Here is a 17,295-nt window from a genome sequence, read left to right as displayed (position 1 = left end):
TAAAATAAGATAAAAGGCACTCAGCAAATTAAAGGGTTTTCCTGTATCTCATCAAACGTTGGTTTATGACCCTGCCTTCACACAGAGGCTGCAGAAGGGAAGAAGGGACATATCCCAAGGAAGCACCTCACCAACCAGTTCACAAAACACCTCCTGGAGCCTTGGCCTCAGTCGTGCTTTGTGATGTACAGCTGTATGGAGGATCCTTCCACACCAAGCTCAAGGCGACCACGGTTACTCACAGATCAGCATTCAGTCCCAGAAGAAAGCACAGATACACTGATTAGTTGGAGCTGGGGAAGCCTGCAGCTATGCAACATCTTCTGCAGCACTTCTTGGGCAATTAATAAAGCTAACAGCCGCTATCAGAGCTGTATTTTACACCTTATTTCTTACTGAAGAGCCAAAAGGAAGCCTCCCTACATCTCCAACTTACAGTAGCAGCAGTAGCTCCATTCTTCCAGCACAGAGCAGGCTGTAAATATTGGCTGAAAACAGTTATTCCCGCTGGGGACTGGTAAGTGTCTGTAATTGTTGGCAGCACTTGGGGGCCAGGGGAGTCTCTCTTGTGCCAAACAGCAGACAGAACAAAACACAAAAAATGACTGCACCTTGCATTCCCTGCAATCGCTGACCCTAGATAGTCTTGAAAGAGCCATAGTCTTGAAACGTCCATGGGATTCTTGTGTTTGTGTTTAAGGTGAAGAGAATAAGTTGAAAGAGAAGAAAACATTTTAGAACAGCTCTACTCAACTACCAGAACTACTTAAAAGCAAAATGACTGAGAAGGTGCTCTGCCCTTTGTGCCTCACATTCAGAACTAAGACAGTATCACATAAGGGAACATCACCAAAGCACCTGCAGACCTGTGCACAGTGATGCTGGTTAGGATTTCCCTTTCACCAACAGAGTTCACTCCAGAAACACAATCCTAGCATGCTATCGAGGTATTTCTGACTGATCTCAGCAAATAAAATAAACATCAACCATGAACAGAAAATACATACGCAGAGCATTGCTTAACAAGTGCAAAGCTCAGCCACATCAATAAAGAATATCACATATTTTCCCCATTTTCTTCAATCAATAATGCCCAGTAGTTTGTTTAGCTTTTTATAAGAAAACCCTTTGCATAAGTTGATCGATATATAACAATTTGTGGACGAAACAGTTGAAGGTTTGTTATTGAATATTCAGCTCCTACCAAGTATCTGTGTTAGCTGGGTTGCAAACCTGAAGGTCAAAAGCTATGTGTTGACAAGGATTTACTGACTGGCCCCCAAAAGACTAAGCAGTAAAGGGAGAATCCAGAAAGGCAGCCAAAAGACAACTCAGTATGTCTTCTGAAGACTACACCAAGGTTTCCACAGGAGGAGACTGCTAGCTGGGATATAAGCAGGAAGTAATCCTTGAGAAACCATTCTGTTCATCTTCTGCAGAACTGCTACCCATTGTATAGAAAGATGACAAGCCGAGTTTGTAACCTGGTGAACTTTAAGGCTGAAGAGAAGGAGAGCAGTAGCAGGTGGCCTTTGAGATCAAGGTCTTTGCTACTGCAGTTTCAGAATGTATTCTCTTGCTCCAGGCAATCACTTGCTCTCACACAATTCCCAGAAAGACCAAATTCTGCTTCAGAGGTCGAACAAAGCACAGGAAATCTTTCCCCTCAAAAAAAAAGTATCTTGGAAACATGAAGCAATCAGAACAACGTGGCTTTCTTCCCCGTCAAGTGCCCAAGGTAACAAAGGTAATCAAGATAAAGGCACAATGTAAGACTTCGACTGCAGACACTAAGCATCTAATACAGGTATGACTTTTCTACCTTGGGCTTTGTGAAGATCACATCAGATGACACAAGCGACAGTTTTCTTCAGATCATTAAAAGAGGCAGCCATGAAGAATGTTTAATGCTCACTTCTGCCTCCCCCTCTGGGCTTGTCTTCTTTCCTCCTCTGTGTAAGTAACAAGTTGATCAGGTTCCTCCCTGCATGCATCACTGGGAGGTATTACAGAAACAGTACAGGAAAAAGCATGCCTTAGGAAAAGGAGGTGAAAAAGTTGCATTGAAACGTACTTGCCATCACTTCTCAAGCAGTTCAGTATCACTAGGCAGTTGGGGTTATTTACTTGCGTTTCTCAGCTGCTGCCCCTTTTCTACTCCCGGCACTGAGGAAACATCACCACTGTAGGTCTTCTGTGGAAGCCATGTGCTATGCTGGTACTGGATGGGAGAGGAATGACCCTGAGTGATCAGCACCTTAGTTACAGATCGAATGGAATTGTTTTCTTCAGAGTACCTGGTATGATGCTATGCTTTGGGTCTAGGAGAAAAGCAATGTTGCTGCCACACCGATGTTTGTAGCTGCTGCTAAGCAGCAGTGTATAGAGCCCAGGCCCTCTGCAGCAAAGGGCCCCAGGAGCTGGGAGGGAACAAGCAGAATTAAGACAGCTGACTTAAGCTGGCCAAAGGGATATTCCATACCATATGACATCAAGCAGGAGTTTTGAGGAGGATGAGAGTTCATCTCTCACTCTTCTGCTGCTCAGGGGCTAACTGGGCATCAGGCAGGGGGCGGCGAGCCATTGCTTGTGCATCACTTTTATATACATTCATATGCATACATGTCATAATTACTATTCTCTTCCTTTTCTGTCTTAGTTTTATCTCAACCCATGAGTTCTACTGTGAGTTTTTGTATTCTCTCCCCCATCCTACTGGGAAGGGAGGAATGAGGGAACAATGGCGTGGTGCTGAGCCACCTGCTGGGTTAAACCACAACAGCCAGCAGTCAGGAACTGAGCAGAACCCTTCCCCAACAAACACACAGGTCAGAAGAGCACATCCATCTGCCCTCCCTGCCCTACTGCACGTTCACACACAGTTTGCTCTTTTAAGCACCAGAAAGAGGGACAGTAATTCCTAATCCACTCACATGCTTTGGCATCATTAGTCTAACTTCTGTTTTCACCGGTAACTGCTCCTCACACCTCTTGCAGTTCTGACTTCTGCTGCTGTTGTGTTCTTTTCTCCCTAACTAGTAAGAGTGAGAGCTGACGCTTCCCTCACCCCTTTTCCTTCTCTTTCTGAAACCTTATTTCCACTACTCTAATAGTTCTTGACTTAACTAGGACAAGGAAAATTATTCTGGGCTCCTCTGTCCTAGCAGTGCAGCTATTCCATATTAACCATCCAGAGCACTAAAAAGTCACACTGGAGCCTCAGGCAACCATTCTAATGTTCCCTTCAGTTCATAGTTTAATATAATCACCCAGTTTTACCAGACGTGTCTATAGCCATGCATTCACTGCTACATACATACACTTTCTTTTTGCATAGAAATACTCCAGCACGAACAAAATTGAGAAAGTTCTGTTCATGGCTATGCATGATGATGTTTGTGTGACAGCATTCTTCCTGAGAAGTCCCAATAAGCCATAGAGATGGATATGTAAGTAGACCTTAACTTTCTATCATCCAACGCCCAACACCACTGTCACTGCACTTCTATTTTTCCTATGGGCACAAAGTGTTTTGTAGCATTGGGTTCACCTCACCCATAGCAGAGCAGTTTGCAAACCACAGCATGCGCACCACTGAGGATACGAGCTCTTTTCAGAGCAAATCAAAACAAAAACCTTTGTGGCATATATCCTAATTCTACTGCACAGCTTTGTCATTTCTGGTACTGATCAACAAAATGAAGTTGTCTTTTATGCGCTGTAAGAAAGCAAATCACCTGCGTTTTTTCAGATGCTACTTCCCGTACATTGCCAATATTTAACTGCAAGAGACAGCTTGTTAGGTACGTGTATTGCTACCTCCTGTAGGAAAAGTGCACAGGCCGAGCCTTTCCTTTAAGCACATGGGCTAGGTTTTGCAACTCTTCTCTCAGGCTGGTTTCAATTGCCCAGAGTCTGCACCTGAAAGAACCCACCTTGATTTGAGCTCACCGCTCAGTTATGCTGTTCAGGTTCTCAGAGTACAATACGTCCCCACTGACAAGCAAGGAGCTCAACATCAGCTCATTTTGCAGTGGTCACTTGGCCATCCTGATGCTGGAAATGGCTGAAGGCTGAGATCAGTACCAGACAGGGCAAATACAGGGACTGCTATAATCACTGAGCCCCATGAGGGCTGCTGACAGCAGTTCCCCACACCCCTGCCAGCAGCAGGAACCCCCCTGCACCTTGAGCTGTCACCTCATCACCTCCTCTACAAAGACACCACTGAAACAACAAATTCACTGTCCTTGCTGCAGTAAAGACCAGGTCAGCATAAAAAACCCAGGGAAGGGTTTGCAACTGGGAGCTCTCGCCACCTTCCTTGCAGTTGGCGCACACAGTGCAACAAGCTTGTGTACCCTTTGCATCAGCGAGCATGCATCTCATTCACAGCCACTACCATAGAACCTCTGGGACAGAGAGCTTTAAAAACAGAAACAGCCTGAAACCAAGTGATGTGCTGCTGTATGAAACAGCAGCTGAGACTGCCTGCACTTGGCCTCGCAGGCTTCCACTTTAACTGCAGCACACAGGAGTGCATTAGTAATAGTGTCAGAAAGCCCAGCATCCACTTCATTTATTTTGATAAAGGCTTTCTCTGCTCTCATCTCCACTGACTACACATGTCAGAGGAAGGTCAAAATGGCTAAATTTTCTCCTGCACTGTACAAAGAGGCCTGAAGAACAGCAGTAAATTTAGCCCTTTCCATTTTCACCGTGGCTGAAGAAAGAGCGGAAGGAATTTATTACCATCACATTGACTCCGGCATAACCTGGCTGCTTTTATCAACGTTGCTTAATTTAAGAGATAAAACCAGAGCTCCTTTCTGCCTGAGATTAAAAGGATCCATCAACCCAAAGACAGCATTTAGATTTCAAGGAAAACTGAAGTGTGGGAACACATATGTGAGCAGAAGACTTGAGCACCTCTCCCAGCACAGTTATCTCGACACAAGGCGTACTGCAGTGCTCATGTACCAGGGAATGGAGACAGACTCAGATGTTAAATAAACCAAGCACCTTATCAACAACACTAAACTTCTCCTTTACTCAGTAGTGTTGAGTAAACACGTTAGTTTAATAGAAGTGTAATCATATTTCAAGATGGCAAGTGCAAATGTTCTGGAGCAACAATATCTTCTTATTTGATAAGACAACATGCAGACAAATAATACTAGCTGGCAAATCTACAACAACGTGAATGCTGCACCTCTCCCACACTTATGTAGCTCATCGTTACCATAATGCAAACCAACATTGTTCAATACATCCACTCAACATGTAAACATAGGAAAAATATATACCATAAGAATAGAATTGTTATACTCGGGAAGCTGGGAAAAACACTGCAACAATTCTGTGTGATACTTCAGCTACTAAAGCTACCAAACTAAATGACAGCACAATGTGCTCTGCTAATCAAAATGGCTTTTCTTCATAGCAGAACTTAATAGAAGGCAGACGCACTGTGGCTGCCAGTCCGGATGCTCTAAAGCAGGCTGCAGACCGGCACAGTGAGATCCCAGATCAGGGAGCCCTAAAGTGTTGTTCATAACAAGCTAATCAAGGAGCAGTGGCTGTGTAAATCAGCTCTAAGAGCATCAGGTCTCAGGCAGATATTGACAGAGCAGCCCACTTCACCATTAAGTGAAGGCTATCAGATCCCCAGCAGCAATACTTCACACCCCGCTGAAGCAAAACTGTTCCCAACACAGCAAATGAAGCATCCAAAAAAGTCCGTGTACATCTACCAACCAAGCTGTCAAATTCACTGCCCCAACGTTGACAGCAGCTATAAATTCAACGTGGGGATGAGTCTGATGGATCTTCCACTGGGAAACTTGGTGTTAGTCTCGGGCTGTTACACTACTGGTACCATAAATGAGTTGTGTCTACTACAGTTTCAGTTTATAACATGAAATCCTTAAGATCTCGAAAAATGATCTCTAGTGATGGCTAGGATGGCTCCCCTTGGCTGAAGGGAATAACCAGTGCCCTGCAGACAGCATCAGTAGCAGCAATGGACTATGTAAGGGTTTATGCAGCCTCCCTTCACAGCTTTAGCCCCCGCTGGGCACAAGAGCTCCCTCAAAAATTGACTCATCCATCCAGCACTGGAAACGTTCCCTCTACCAGAGAAAGTACGGATGGATGGTGATGGACTCTGGCTGGACAGCATCATCCAGTTTGTGAGACTTGGGCCCATATTCAAACTGTCCATATTTAGTCAAGACTTACATTAAATTGGTGATGGATTCTTCTCTCAGGAAGAAAAGAATTTGGTCCAGAAACACTGAGGCAATTCCAGTAAGGCCACAGGTGATGCTGTTAGGGACAGAAAGACAAAGGATAGAAACTAATCCAGACCCCTATGTCTATGCAAGATCTTATTCTTAGGACAGAAGCACGCAGCTGTCTCACTCACATGAAAAATGGGCATAAATCCACAGCTTCAACAAAACTGAGTGGTTATCCCATATCTAAATCAAGCAAGTTTCAGAGCACCTGCACAGGCTGGAGAGCAACACAAGCGCTACTCCCTCCCAGCAAAGCTTCTTGGTGAGTGCAGATACTGCCAGTGCCCTGCTCCCACATGTAAGCTAAAAACCTCCTCTTCTAGGAGAGAGTGACACGGCACCAGTGCTCAGCCACCCTTGGCTGAGGCCACTGCTGCAGAAGCACAGCTCACAGCTCTCCAATCCTAAAGCCCTATCTGCAGCAATCAGACATCCTTTGAGGCAGTCAGGCAGGAACAAAGTGCTGACACCTCCTGCTGCAGTGACAGCTCCGAACACAGCATGCCCTGGTACTCCCAGGGGAGGAGGCCAGAGAAGCACTGCCTTCAGTGCCCTATCCTGCAGGAGGGATGCAATCAGAACACACAGCAGATCCAGCTTGCAGGCCATCTGGCTAACCACAATGCTGCCTCTGATGAAGAGGAGGCTTAGAGCCAAGAATCAGTACCAACTGTTTTAATGGAAACATCTCCAAATATTTTTCCAGCTACTGCTGAAAATACGTGCTCTAACAAGGCCAGAACAGCAATGAGGACCAATGGAGATCTCTCCCTACCACGGCACCGTGAGAAAATCCTGCGCTGAGAAAAGCTGCTTGGGTTGTGATAGCAGGTAGGAAACTAGCTGGTCAACCACAAGCAAGAAATTGGAGCACTCAAAGCAGACAGTATCAGAATGCCAGCACTACCTGGTATTTACCTAATGACTCATGCAGAGAAGAATCCATCCATTTAGGTGTACTGACCTACAGTCAGCGAACAGGTAACAAGAGAGCTTATGAAATGACTGAGAGCTCAGCTCTTCCTGACCTCAGAGAACAAAGAAGCCTTGTAGCAAGAAAAACATCCTTCTTTCACAATCTCTTTCCTCACTTATGCACAATCTTTCTCCAGAGATGAAAACTGCACTTTCCACCAAGATGCAAAAGCAGAAGACACAGAGCACAAGGAAGACCAGGTGTTACTGTTGATCTCCATAAACACAAGGTACAGATGACACCAGAATAAGTATTTCCAAGTTTCCCAGATTCCTAGTCTTCTAGATTTTTCTAGCAATAGATTTCACAGAAAACGTTTTGCCTTCTAAACATCCTTCATGCGTGTGCAAACAGCATCAGGTTTAACTACTGACTCCTGCAATCACTCAAATGTCACAACAATTTTTTAATGTTGGATATTAATATACAGATACTTATTGGTGCAGAATTCATAGACCAAACTTAAAAGATCCTTCCCTCCAAAAGTAACCGAAGATCATTATACAAACACAGAACTATTCACAGCCTCTTTACATAAAAGGGATGCATAATGTGGAAAGCAACTGGGGCACTCCAAGTTCAATGATTAGTGTAGTTTGAAAGTGTAGGCTGGAAGAACAGTACATTCTTATATACATATATATACGAATATACATATACACATATATAGAGGGAGAGAGACACACACACACAAAACACATGCAAAGGACACAAGGCTTCTTTTATATCCTTATTAAAGTGATAGTAAAGTCTAAATCACAGTGCTTTAAATCTTAACTGTTTGTGACTTTTCCTATTTTGATTTCTGTCAATAGAGTTAAAGGATTTTAAAACATCACTGTATGGCCACTGCCTACAGCCCTAAGGGGCTGAGTACAGAAATAACGTAAAAGGTACCACGAAGTCTACAAAATAAGATGGATTTCATTTCATTGAAGCACTGTGTTCTTTACTTCGGGGAAATTAATTTACCATCCTTGACAGCATGCATTATTCTTCAGCTGCGCTGAGCACTGATAGCATCACTTGAGGTATGCCCGCAGCTGAACTTGAAAAAGCCTTATCTAATTTAATGCATTCAGCAATCTGAAGTTTGTCTTGCAAACTGAACTTTCCCATCCTGCAAGTAAAACACCTGTGTTTCCCTCACCCTCCAAAAATTATCCATGCTTCATGTAACAATCAGGAAGATCAACAGGGTGGAATGGTGATACAGGAGGTGTAATGACAAAGGAATTAGCGTGATGGAAAGGTGTTAAAAGAAAAAGGGAAAGCGCTCACCCATCTCTGAAGATCAAGGCTCACGGGGAAAACTCCACAAGGGAGGGATTTCCAACCAGAGATCCTTCCACAGTGGCAGTGAGCCCTTCAATGAGGTCTAAGGGAGGTGGAGCCAAGCCTCCACCTGTGCTCCCAGGGCTGGCTGGGTCCTTTCCCCAGGTGCTCAATCAGTGGTTCAGGCTGTGATCCAACAGTTCCCATACACTCCATCTCCTTCATTAAGCACTCCATTTTTTTCAAGAGTTTGGAAATTAACAATAATTCATAATTTCATAAATTCGTAACAATAATACATGGTAGAAAATACACCTACTTTCCAGATCATTCTTCCAATGCCAAAACACATCGCTTCACAAGCATGCTTCTACAGGCTGTGCCTTCCCACAGAAGCAGCTGCGCACTATCTTTGGGATGACTGATGGTCAAGTCCCAAAACATCAAACAGCTCATCTGTCACAAACAAAACCTACTCACCTTCAAGACATGCTAGTTTCCAGTAGAAACGCGTGAATAGGCTCATTTTAGAAGATGTAATGGTCCATCAGTTTTTGCACTTATGTTTCTTTGCTGTTCCTCTCAGAAACGGGTATTCTGAAGATATAAAAAGAATCTCAATTTAAAATACAGCACACGCACAGAAAATGACACTACATTACACAAACAATACATTTTTCCTGCTTTTTGCCTAACACACTGAAAGGTCATCTGAAACCAACCTGATAGGTCCAGTTACTGAACAACTTTGCTGACTTATCTCAAAGGAAGCAGCAAGGACTCCTTGCCTTACCCCTGTAACCATCAGAGTTTACACATTTACTATCTGCTTTACAGTAGCATATTGAGAATTTACCCTGAAGGTTATGAATGGATAAGTGACTTTAAAGTCACACTGGTGCCAGAGCTGAGAATTACACTGTACTATTGATGGTCCCTTTTCACCTTGCCTGCTGCATTTTCATAGAATCATAGAATGGCCTGGGTTGAACAGAACCACAGTACTCATCCAGTTTCAATCCCCCTGCTATGTGCAGGGTCACCAACTGCCAGACCAGGCTGCCCAGAGCCACATCCAGCCTGGCCTTGAATGCCTCCAGGGACGGGGCATCCAAAGCCTCCTTGGGCAACTTGTTTTATGTAGCTTCTCTGCAGAGAAGGACCTGGGTGTCCTGGTGGACAGCAGGGTGACCCCAAGCCAGCAGTGTGCCCCTGTGGCCAAGAAGGCCTATGGGACCCCAGGGTGCATAGCACAGAGCATGCCCAGTGGGCTTAGGGAGGTTCTTCCTCAGTGCTCTGCCCTGGTGAGGCCACAGCTGGAGCACTGTGCCCAGTTCTGGGCTCCCAGCACCAGACAGGGAAGTTCCGGGGAGAGCCCAGCGGAGGGCTGCATGGATGTTTGGAGCTGCAGAGGTCCCTTCCAACCCCTACAACTGTGATTCTGTGACATTTATTCACTATGCTTGGGTTTATCTCCCAAGTACTACCATCAAACTTAATTCCACCAAGGTTTCCTCAATAATAGATTAGATTCCATGGCCTCATTAGGGACGCTTAATGCCAATTGTGCAACACAAGAAGAGCACTTCACCCGTTTGGGGTTTTGAGACTTTGATGTAGGTTTGGAAAATGAGCCTGAAAACACAAAGTCAAAACATTCAGATTGTAAACAGGCGAACACCACTTTAGAAACATATTCCATAACGGGCCCATTTTGCAACCAAAATAATTCAAATGCTAGCAAGAATCATCCCAATTCCATAAATGGTTCACCAGGAGATTAACCAAGGTCACGTTCTCTTACATTGAGACTTTTAAGATTCCTCCCCTGAAAAGCCTCCCTCTAGGGCACCAACCACATTATGAAGTTCAGCGTTCCTGCACATCAGCACAACCTACATCAAAGCACGCTACAGCCTGCCAAGCGCTGACTGCCCAAGGAGAGGCCGCATGACTTCTAAGTGAGAGATATCCGCATCCAAGAGCCTCCTAGACTGGGTGAGAGCTGCAGCTGGATGTTCAGAGATAACTGCCAACTCATTAAAATCCAACATTAAAAGTTTATTAAATATGCAAGCATTAATGGAATTGGACTAGCAGCTATTTAGGCAGATAAAATTCAACACAGCGTGTCCTGCAGCTCCTGTTATCGCTATTATGTAGGCTGCCCTTTTGCAGTGTCCATGAAAGGGTCGCAGTGCTAGCCAAGGCAGCGAAACCCTCCATCTGTTCTAGTTTACTCAGGTCACATTCACAAGGTTCCCAGCAGCCAGGAAGCCTAGGAAAAGACAGCTACTTCCCAGCAACTCCAGCTTAGCACGTGCTGCTACACTAGACTGCTGGAGATGCAACCTTCCCAAGAGCTTTAACCCCCTTTGGCCACAGATGCTGTACAAGTCCCACATATCTCTGCAGGCTCACAGGTAGGCAGGTTTGGTATATATACCCAGCTCTCAGTCCTTCTCACCTTCCTGCTGGAGTTGGAAGAGAAGGAGAGTGGTGTGTCAAGACAGACAAGATAGACTAAAGAATGCCAACCACTTAGAAGCAGCACTTCTGTACCACCAGGGAACCCCGAGAGCACACAACACACGCACAAAACCCTGCTTGGAGCTACTCATTTGCAGCTATCCAGAAACAAGCACCAGAGTCCTCTGCGCAGATGGTAACCCCAGTACAGCTCCACAAAGTGCAGTTTCATTCCTGGATGACTCTGCAAAGTCTCAGTGCTTGGTGAGTAACTACCCCAAGAACACAGAGGTTCGTTCCGAGTGATATCAGACTTGGAAGAGTTCTTCATTAAAACTCTCAGCATCATTTGATCTGGCCCAGGGGGCAAAGGGGCATACTCATACCACAAAGCATAAACAAGCTCATGGAAGCCTCTAGTGCACCTCCAAGCAGCTCTGGCAATAGTCTTGCTCTCAGTAGTGGCTTCTAAGAGTATCTGGAAGATTTAAATCCCTAATTAAACAAAAAAAAAGTCTTCTCTCAACGCACAGGTGTGGTAAATCACTTAAGCCTTGGAGATGCAAAGTTTCTGAAAAAGACCGTAATGAAATCTTAAGGAGCAATTAGGACAAAGCATGACTTAACAGGAAAAAATAAGGAGTACGAATTATCGTCACCTCTGACAAAAGCACTGAACTCACTGAACACTAAAAGGGGAAATTAGCCTTTTGGCTGGGCAGGTTTCCTACTAACAGCAACAAGGACAGTCTCTTACTGGAGCACGCTGGTTTAAGGGTTAAGAACTATTTAGCACTCAGCCTAGGCAATCCAACACATGAATCCAAAATTTAACCTGTTTTTTGGTGCTGTAACCAAAAGGTCTCCCACAAAACTGGCAGAAGACCCCAAGGATTTGTTGGCCAGGAGGGAATCTGGTGTAACACAACGCTTGCGCTTTGCAGAACCACAAGCAGCAGCAGCAGCCTGTTTGGGATCAGATGTACAAAACCCTGCAGCTGACTGTCTACTCAGTCACCCCACTGAGCTCCCAACCACAACTGTATTAAACCACTCCCATCAAACAGTTTCCATTATTCCTCCCCAGCAGTTCCTGTCCCCAGGAGAAAACAATGGATGATTGAGCATAAAAATAATCTAGCTTGCAGCCGATACCTCCAAAGAGTCTCGTGATGAGCAGGCTGCAGGAGGAGTCCGTCATCACAAAAACACAACAAATCAGTTACCCAGCAGCACTACTTCCCCCCCTTACAGACAGGCAGGTACATCGAAACTACGGGTCATTTGCATTCCTCAAGTACAATAACCCATTAAAGAAGTACTACATTTGTAAGTGAATCAGGAAGGTCAAAGCGCTCTTAGTCATCCAGCTGCTATGTTAACCTTTGCTTAGGAAGGGATGAAAAGAATCCTCCCAAGCAGCCCCATGACTAAAAAAAAAACTTTTAAACATTCTCACTCTGACAATGAGCAATACCACAAAGAAAGTCTGGTAGTTGTAAGGCAAATAGGCAGAAAGAAAAACGATGCTAAGGAAATCAGGCTGCTGTGGTCCTTGGCACCACCAGCATGGGAGCCCAACACCACTACAATTGCAGCAGTATTTAACCTCCTGGTGGATCAGAGGCCAGCAACAGAGCTGGGTACACTGCACCGGTGAGAAACCGCTCTTCAGGAAACACTCAAGCAGTCCAGAGACAGGCATTGGTAACTGAGGGAACATCACTGCTGTTAGTACTAAGCTAACACAGCAGAGTCACAGAGCAAAGGCCAGAGCTGTGGCAGCCACGGTACCAGGCACCAAACAAGACAGTGACAATGCAGCCTGACGAGTCGTGCCAGCACAGAGATCCAGAGCTGCAGATGCCAGGAGCATTGGCCTTTATCTGCAAGCTGATGGGCAAATCTGTTGAGCTAAGAGAAGAGTAGGCGCAGTTCACAAATCTGAAGAAGAGAACAAGATGTTTCCTGGCAAGACAAAAGGAGTAAAAAGAACGTTTTCTCACCCACTTGCTGCTTGCACTGCTACTTTCCCCTTAACTTGGCTCTGAAGTCAGACTGGCTGACCACCTTCTCTGCTAAGAAAACTCCAAAAATAGCACACACAAATGCAGCGGATTGTACTTTGGAACACACCATGGACAACGGTCTTTGTTCACTGCTCACACCACAGCAGTACACTCACACTTGGTAGATGAACACAAGGACAAACGCAGGCCACACATGCAGAGAAGAAGATATTCAGACATAAGAGATATCATAGACGTCATCCTCAGAGTCAGAAAATGAATACCTATTAAAGCAGCCTGCAAGTGCTGGGGTACAGCTCAATAGGAACCAGATGGGCTAAGGAAAAACAGCTTCATGGGAAAGCTTAGAAGGTGGTGGTGGTTGTTTTTTTTCCCCCACTAAATTGTCTGATGACTCATTAAAGAGAAATCTTTGTGATGTAACTATTCAGTTAGGCATGGGACTTATACAAAGAACTCTCATAATCAGCTCTCCAAGTAATCCTCTGATCACCATCTGGAGCTCAATCTAAATCCTGATCTCAGTTACGCTAAGCGCCCGTGCACCTCTGAAACCAAGAATTTGGTACAAACACACCTGAGATGAACCACATCCTGACAGCAAGTTCACAGAGAGGTACAAGAGAACAGAAAATGCAGAAAACCTGATCTGCCTTTTACTCCTGGAGCTCTTCACAGACATCTCTACAAGTGCACGTTGAGGAATAGCCACAGACTGTGCCGGAGGCAACTCCTGTCCATCACATCTAGGGAGAGGTTTCAAAATGAATAAGTAGAAAGGCAGGACTTAAAAGCACAATGCTGCAGCTAAAGCAAAATGTTTCTTCTGGCAAGCAAAAAAAAAAAACAAAACAAGCAGAGTTACAAAAAAACATATGCAAGGAATCAGCTATTTTATAAGTAACTCAAAACATATTACCACTGCAGCATGCAGAAATTCCTTCACCTGAAGCACCACACATCAGCAGGGCTTTTCAGCTGTAGTTAGTTCTTTGATGGTGGATTTTTTTCTCCTGATTACCTGGAGCTCCTATTCTATATACATCCATGGGGCAAACAGGAAAGTCTGAGATGCCTCCCACTGACAAAGCCTCTTAGCTGGAGAAATGAGTTCTCTTGTATACAGTGCTTGGTGTCACATGCTGGGCTGCCCACAGCAAAGCACTCAAGACTGAGATGTGTCACATCGCCGAGGAACGCATCTAATCTCATCAGTTCCGGAGGAATTCTCCTCTTCTCAAAGCAGTTTATCAAACACCTTTTAGACCTCTGCAAGAAAGTCCATCACAGCAAGGAAAGAGGCACGGAGTAAGCTGAAAACACCCAAGCAAGTACGCTTAGTTCATACTTGACAGCAAATGCTTACAAGAATAAGGATACTTTTTTTCTTGGTTTGGTTGTTGTTGCTATTCTCCAAATTACAATGTATATTAAAACCAAAAAGCTTTCTGTGCCGGAAGGAAGGAAGAGCCAGCGACTGCTGGCTTACTGGCACACACAGTTTCTTCCAGCTAAAGGTATGTTTAAGTATAAACAGGAGTTAGATTAGAAAGCCAACCAGATGTGGCAAAGGCAGACTCGAGTCATTTCACTATGAGTGGAGGTACAACCCCAATTACCCGCTCACAGCATGCAGCAGAGACTACCAACAGTCAACACCAGTATACTACAGGATGCTTCAAGATCACAACGCAAGAACAAACCAAAAAGAGCTAACACCTTTTACATTCTTGATTCATACTTGTCTGGAAATTGTGTTAATTAATCTCTATCTAATTTGTATGTAAGGAGGCACTAGAGGCCAAGCCTCCTGGTGACAGTTAGCTGGTGGGGAGCGCAGACTGCTCCAGTCTGGAGGGTGAGACTTTTACCTTGTCATTATCTTTGGCACAGTACTTCCCTCCTGGTTCCAGCAACTGACATTCATAAGGGTTGCACAAGACCAAAGTCCTGTGCAGCAAGTAAATATTTAACTTCAGCACTGTACTGTGGGGACCCACCTAGAGCATTGGCTATAGGAGCCTACTTACACTGTCTGTTCTAAGCAGGAATAATCAATGGCAATTTATCTTCTTTATGAGAAGTCATAAACTCTACAAGGACGGCAGTTAAGCTTTAGTTCTAATAATTTTAACAGAGGACCCAAAAGTGAATGCTCCCAGGAAAGGAGATCTAAGCAATGTGATAGGTACTCCAGAACAGGTTCAGGAGGGGGGGCAGAGGCCACAGTGCAAAGGTCATTTACAACCTAAGCATGCGGAGTTCCAGAAGCTCAAGAAAAAGCATTTTATCACTGCAATCCTACCAGTAAAGTTTGCCACCAAGTCTTACATAAAGTTCTTGGACTTCACAAGGCAAAGCATTTACTCTCCACTGAATATCTACAAACTGCTGCACCACCACAGACTTAGAAATAATGCGATTAGCATGGAGGCTGATGTTTGTTTCCAGGCACAAAGCCTGCTCTTAGTCTTAGTGTAACATGTTTAGATCCCAGCGATGTTCTTTGCGTTCCTCCAACGTAAATTACTGCTAATAGTCTCACTCCAGGCAGAGATCTTTCTGATGCCTCCAACAGCTCTAAAAATAAAGTTCCAATCAGAAGCCATTCAGAGCAATTACCTGTTTACTCCATTCCAATTGTTATACCACCTGTTTCCTTTATCTGAATGTGACTTATTTATTTTTTCTCAAGTGCCCCCATTTTTACTGTTTTGAACACCAGTTTCAGCAACGATTCTTATTGGCAACAATCACTACTATAGGTAAATTTCTTATACTTCTGCAGTGCTGCACTTCCAGCCCTTCACACTCTGACGCTAACGCAGACCAGCCCCAAACGCAAAGCTTTCCAGGAAACAAATCAAAGCACCTACATTGCTTTTTGTGGGGTGTGAGGGGGCCGAGAACACCGGCCCATGATGAAATAAGGAGGCAGACAGTGCCGCACAGCTTTAACTAAATTGAGCAGGACCAGAGGGGAGCAGGGAACAAGATTTTCCAGTTTCAAGCAAGAAGAATAAGGAAAAGCAAAGCCAGGAGGGCAGCTCACCTGTCCAAGGAACCGCAGCCTCGGGCACGCTTTCAGAAGCTGCTGTAAAGCCTGGAATCCGAGCAGTGCCCAGCTGGGCGGGCCTGCCGCTCCCTCTTACACACAGCCTCTGCTCACTGTGCTTCCATCCAGCGCTGAGCGCTGCCAGCAGGGAGCCAGCCAGCCACGCAGGCACCCACACCCAGAGGCAATGAAAGGAGGTAACGGGAGGATGGGAAGGAGGTGCACAGGGCTGCCCTTCTCAGCAGCAACGTTACCTTAAGCCTTCTCTCCTGACACTGTACCCTCACTGACACAGTTACTGAGCAGTGTAAGCTTTCACGGCTCAAACAGAGCTGGAATTAGGAACCAAACCCACCTCCGGACGACTGCTGAGAGCAATATTTCTCTTTATTTTCCCCTTCTGCTTTGAGAAGGAGACAGGTGTAAGGACAGCCTACCTTTGGCACAGTACAACTAGAGGGCAGAAGAAAGGAACACGAAGCAGTAAGGCGATCTCAGCACTGTCACGCAGCAGAACTCCCACGAGAGGGGAGGGTGATGGGTTCCAACCCACTTTCTCCCCACGTTTCCCTTCCTTTGCGCTACGCTGCGGGCACGTTGCTCACACCACCTCCATCTCCACCGAGCGGGACCACGGAGCAGGGGCTGACCCCATCGGCCGTCACACCAGAAAACCACAACAACTACGGCAGGCATTTGTTAATACCGACGATGGCAGCGCGGCACCGGAGCGTGCGGAGATGTTCCGACCTGCCGACGGCCTCCGAAGCGTTCCATCCAGACGGGATTACGACACAGCGCAGCCTCAGCAATAATCCGCTTCGGGGCTGCCTGCAGACGTACCCAAAAGCTTCCACCCGCCCGCTAAGAGGCGACGTGCAGCGGACGCCCCCAAAGCCCTTAACAGGCGGTGCCAGCCCGCACCCCCGACGGCACTGACACACAGCTACCGCCGCCATGCAACTTCAGCTCCTCAAACGCGCTAAACTTCTTTTTGTCGTGCGTGCCAACCTGGGAGCTACGGCCTTACAACGAGGCAGCTCCCGGCTCGACCGGCGCACAGCCCGGCTTCCCCCCCTCCCCGACCCGGAGGAGAGTCTCAGCCGCCGCACCTCCCGCCCGCCGCCCGCTCCCGGTGCGCCCGGCCCGCCGCTACCTGCGCCGCTCCTGCCGCGCTCCTGCCGCCCCGCC

At 45.9% G+C, this 17,295-nt stretch overlaps 1 protein-coding gene across 31 annotated transcripts in view; it reads right to left on the bottom strand.

Annotated features, from left to right (window-relative positions):
- Positions 1-17,295, bottom strand: part of MAP3K13 (mitogen-activated protein kinase kinase kinase 13) — a 64,906-nt gene extending 47,611 nt beyond the window's left edge. For 6 of the 31 annotated variants that reach the window (XM_040706155.2, XM_046898776.1, XM_040706162.2 and 3 more), the window contains exons 1-2: positions 17,261-17,295; positions 9,031-9,147 (exon numbers count right to left, since the gene is read on the bottom strand). The gene's annotated coding sequence lies outside the window, so the exon portion shown is untranslated. Of the gene's footprint in view, positions 1-126; positions 2,222-6,240; positions 6,328-9,030; positions 9,148-10,141; positions 10,903-13,025; positions 13,129-13,693; positions 13,796-13,968; positions 15,630-16,101; positions 16,143-16,541 lie in introns of those variants that run through there. The other 25 variants (XM_040706157.2, XM_046898795.1, XM_040706143.2 and 22 more) reach the window with 19 other exon arrangements.

Source organism: Gallus gallus, chromosome 9, assembly GCF_016699485.2.
Source record: "Gallus gallus isolate bGalGal1 chromosome 9, bGalGal1.mat.broiler.GRCg7b, whole genome shotgun sequence".
Taxonomy (NCBI): Eukaryota; Metazoa; Chordata; class Aves; order Galliformes; family Phasianidae; genus Gallus; species Gallus gallus.
This window is presented reverse-complemented; position numbering and strand designations above follow the sequence as displayed.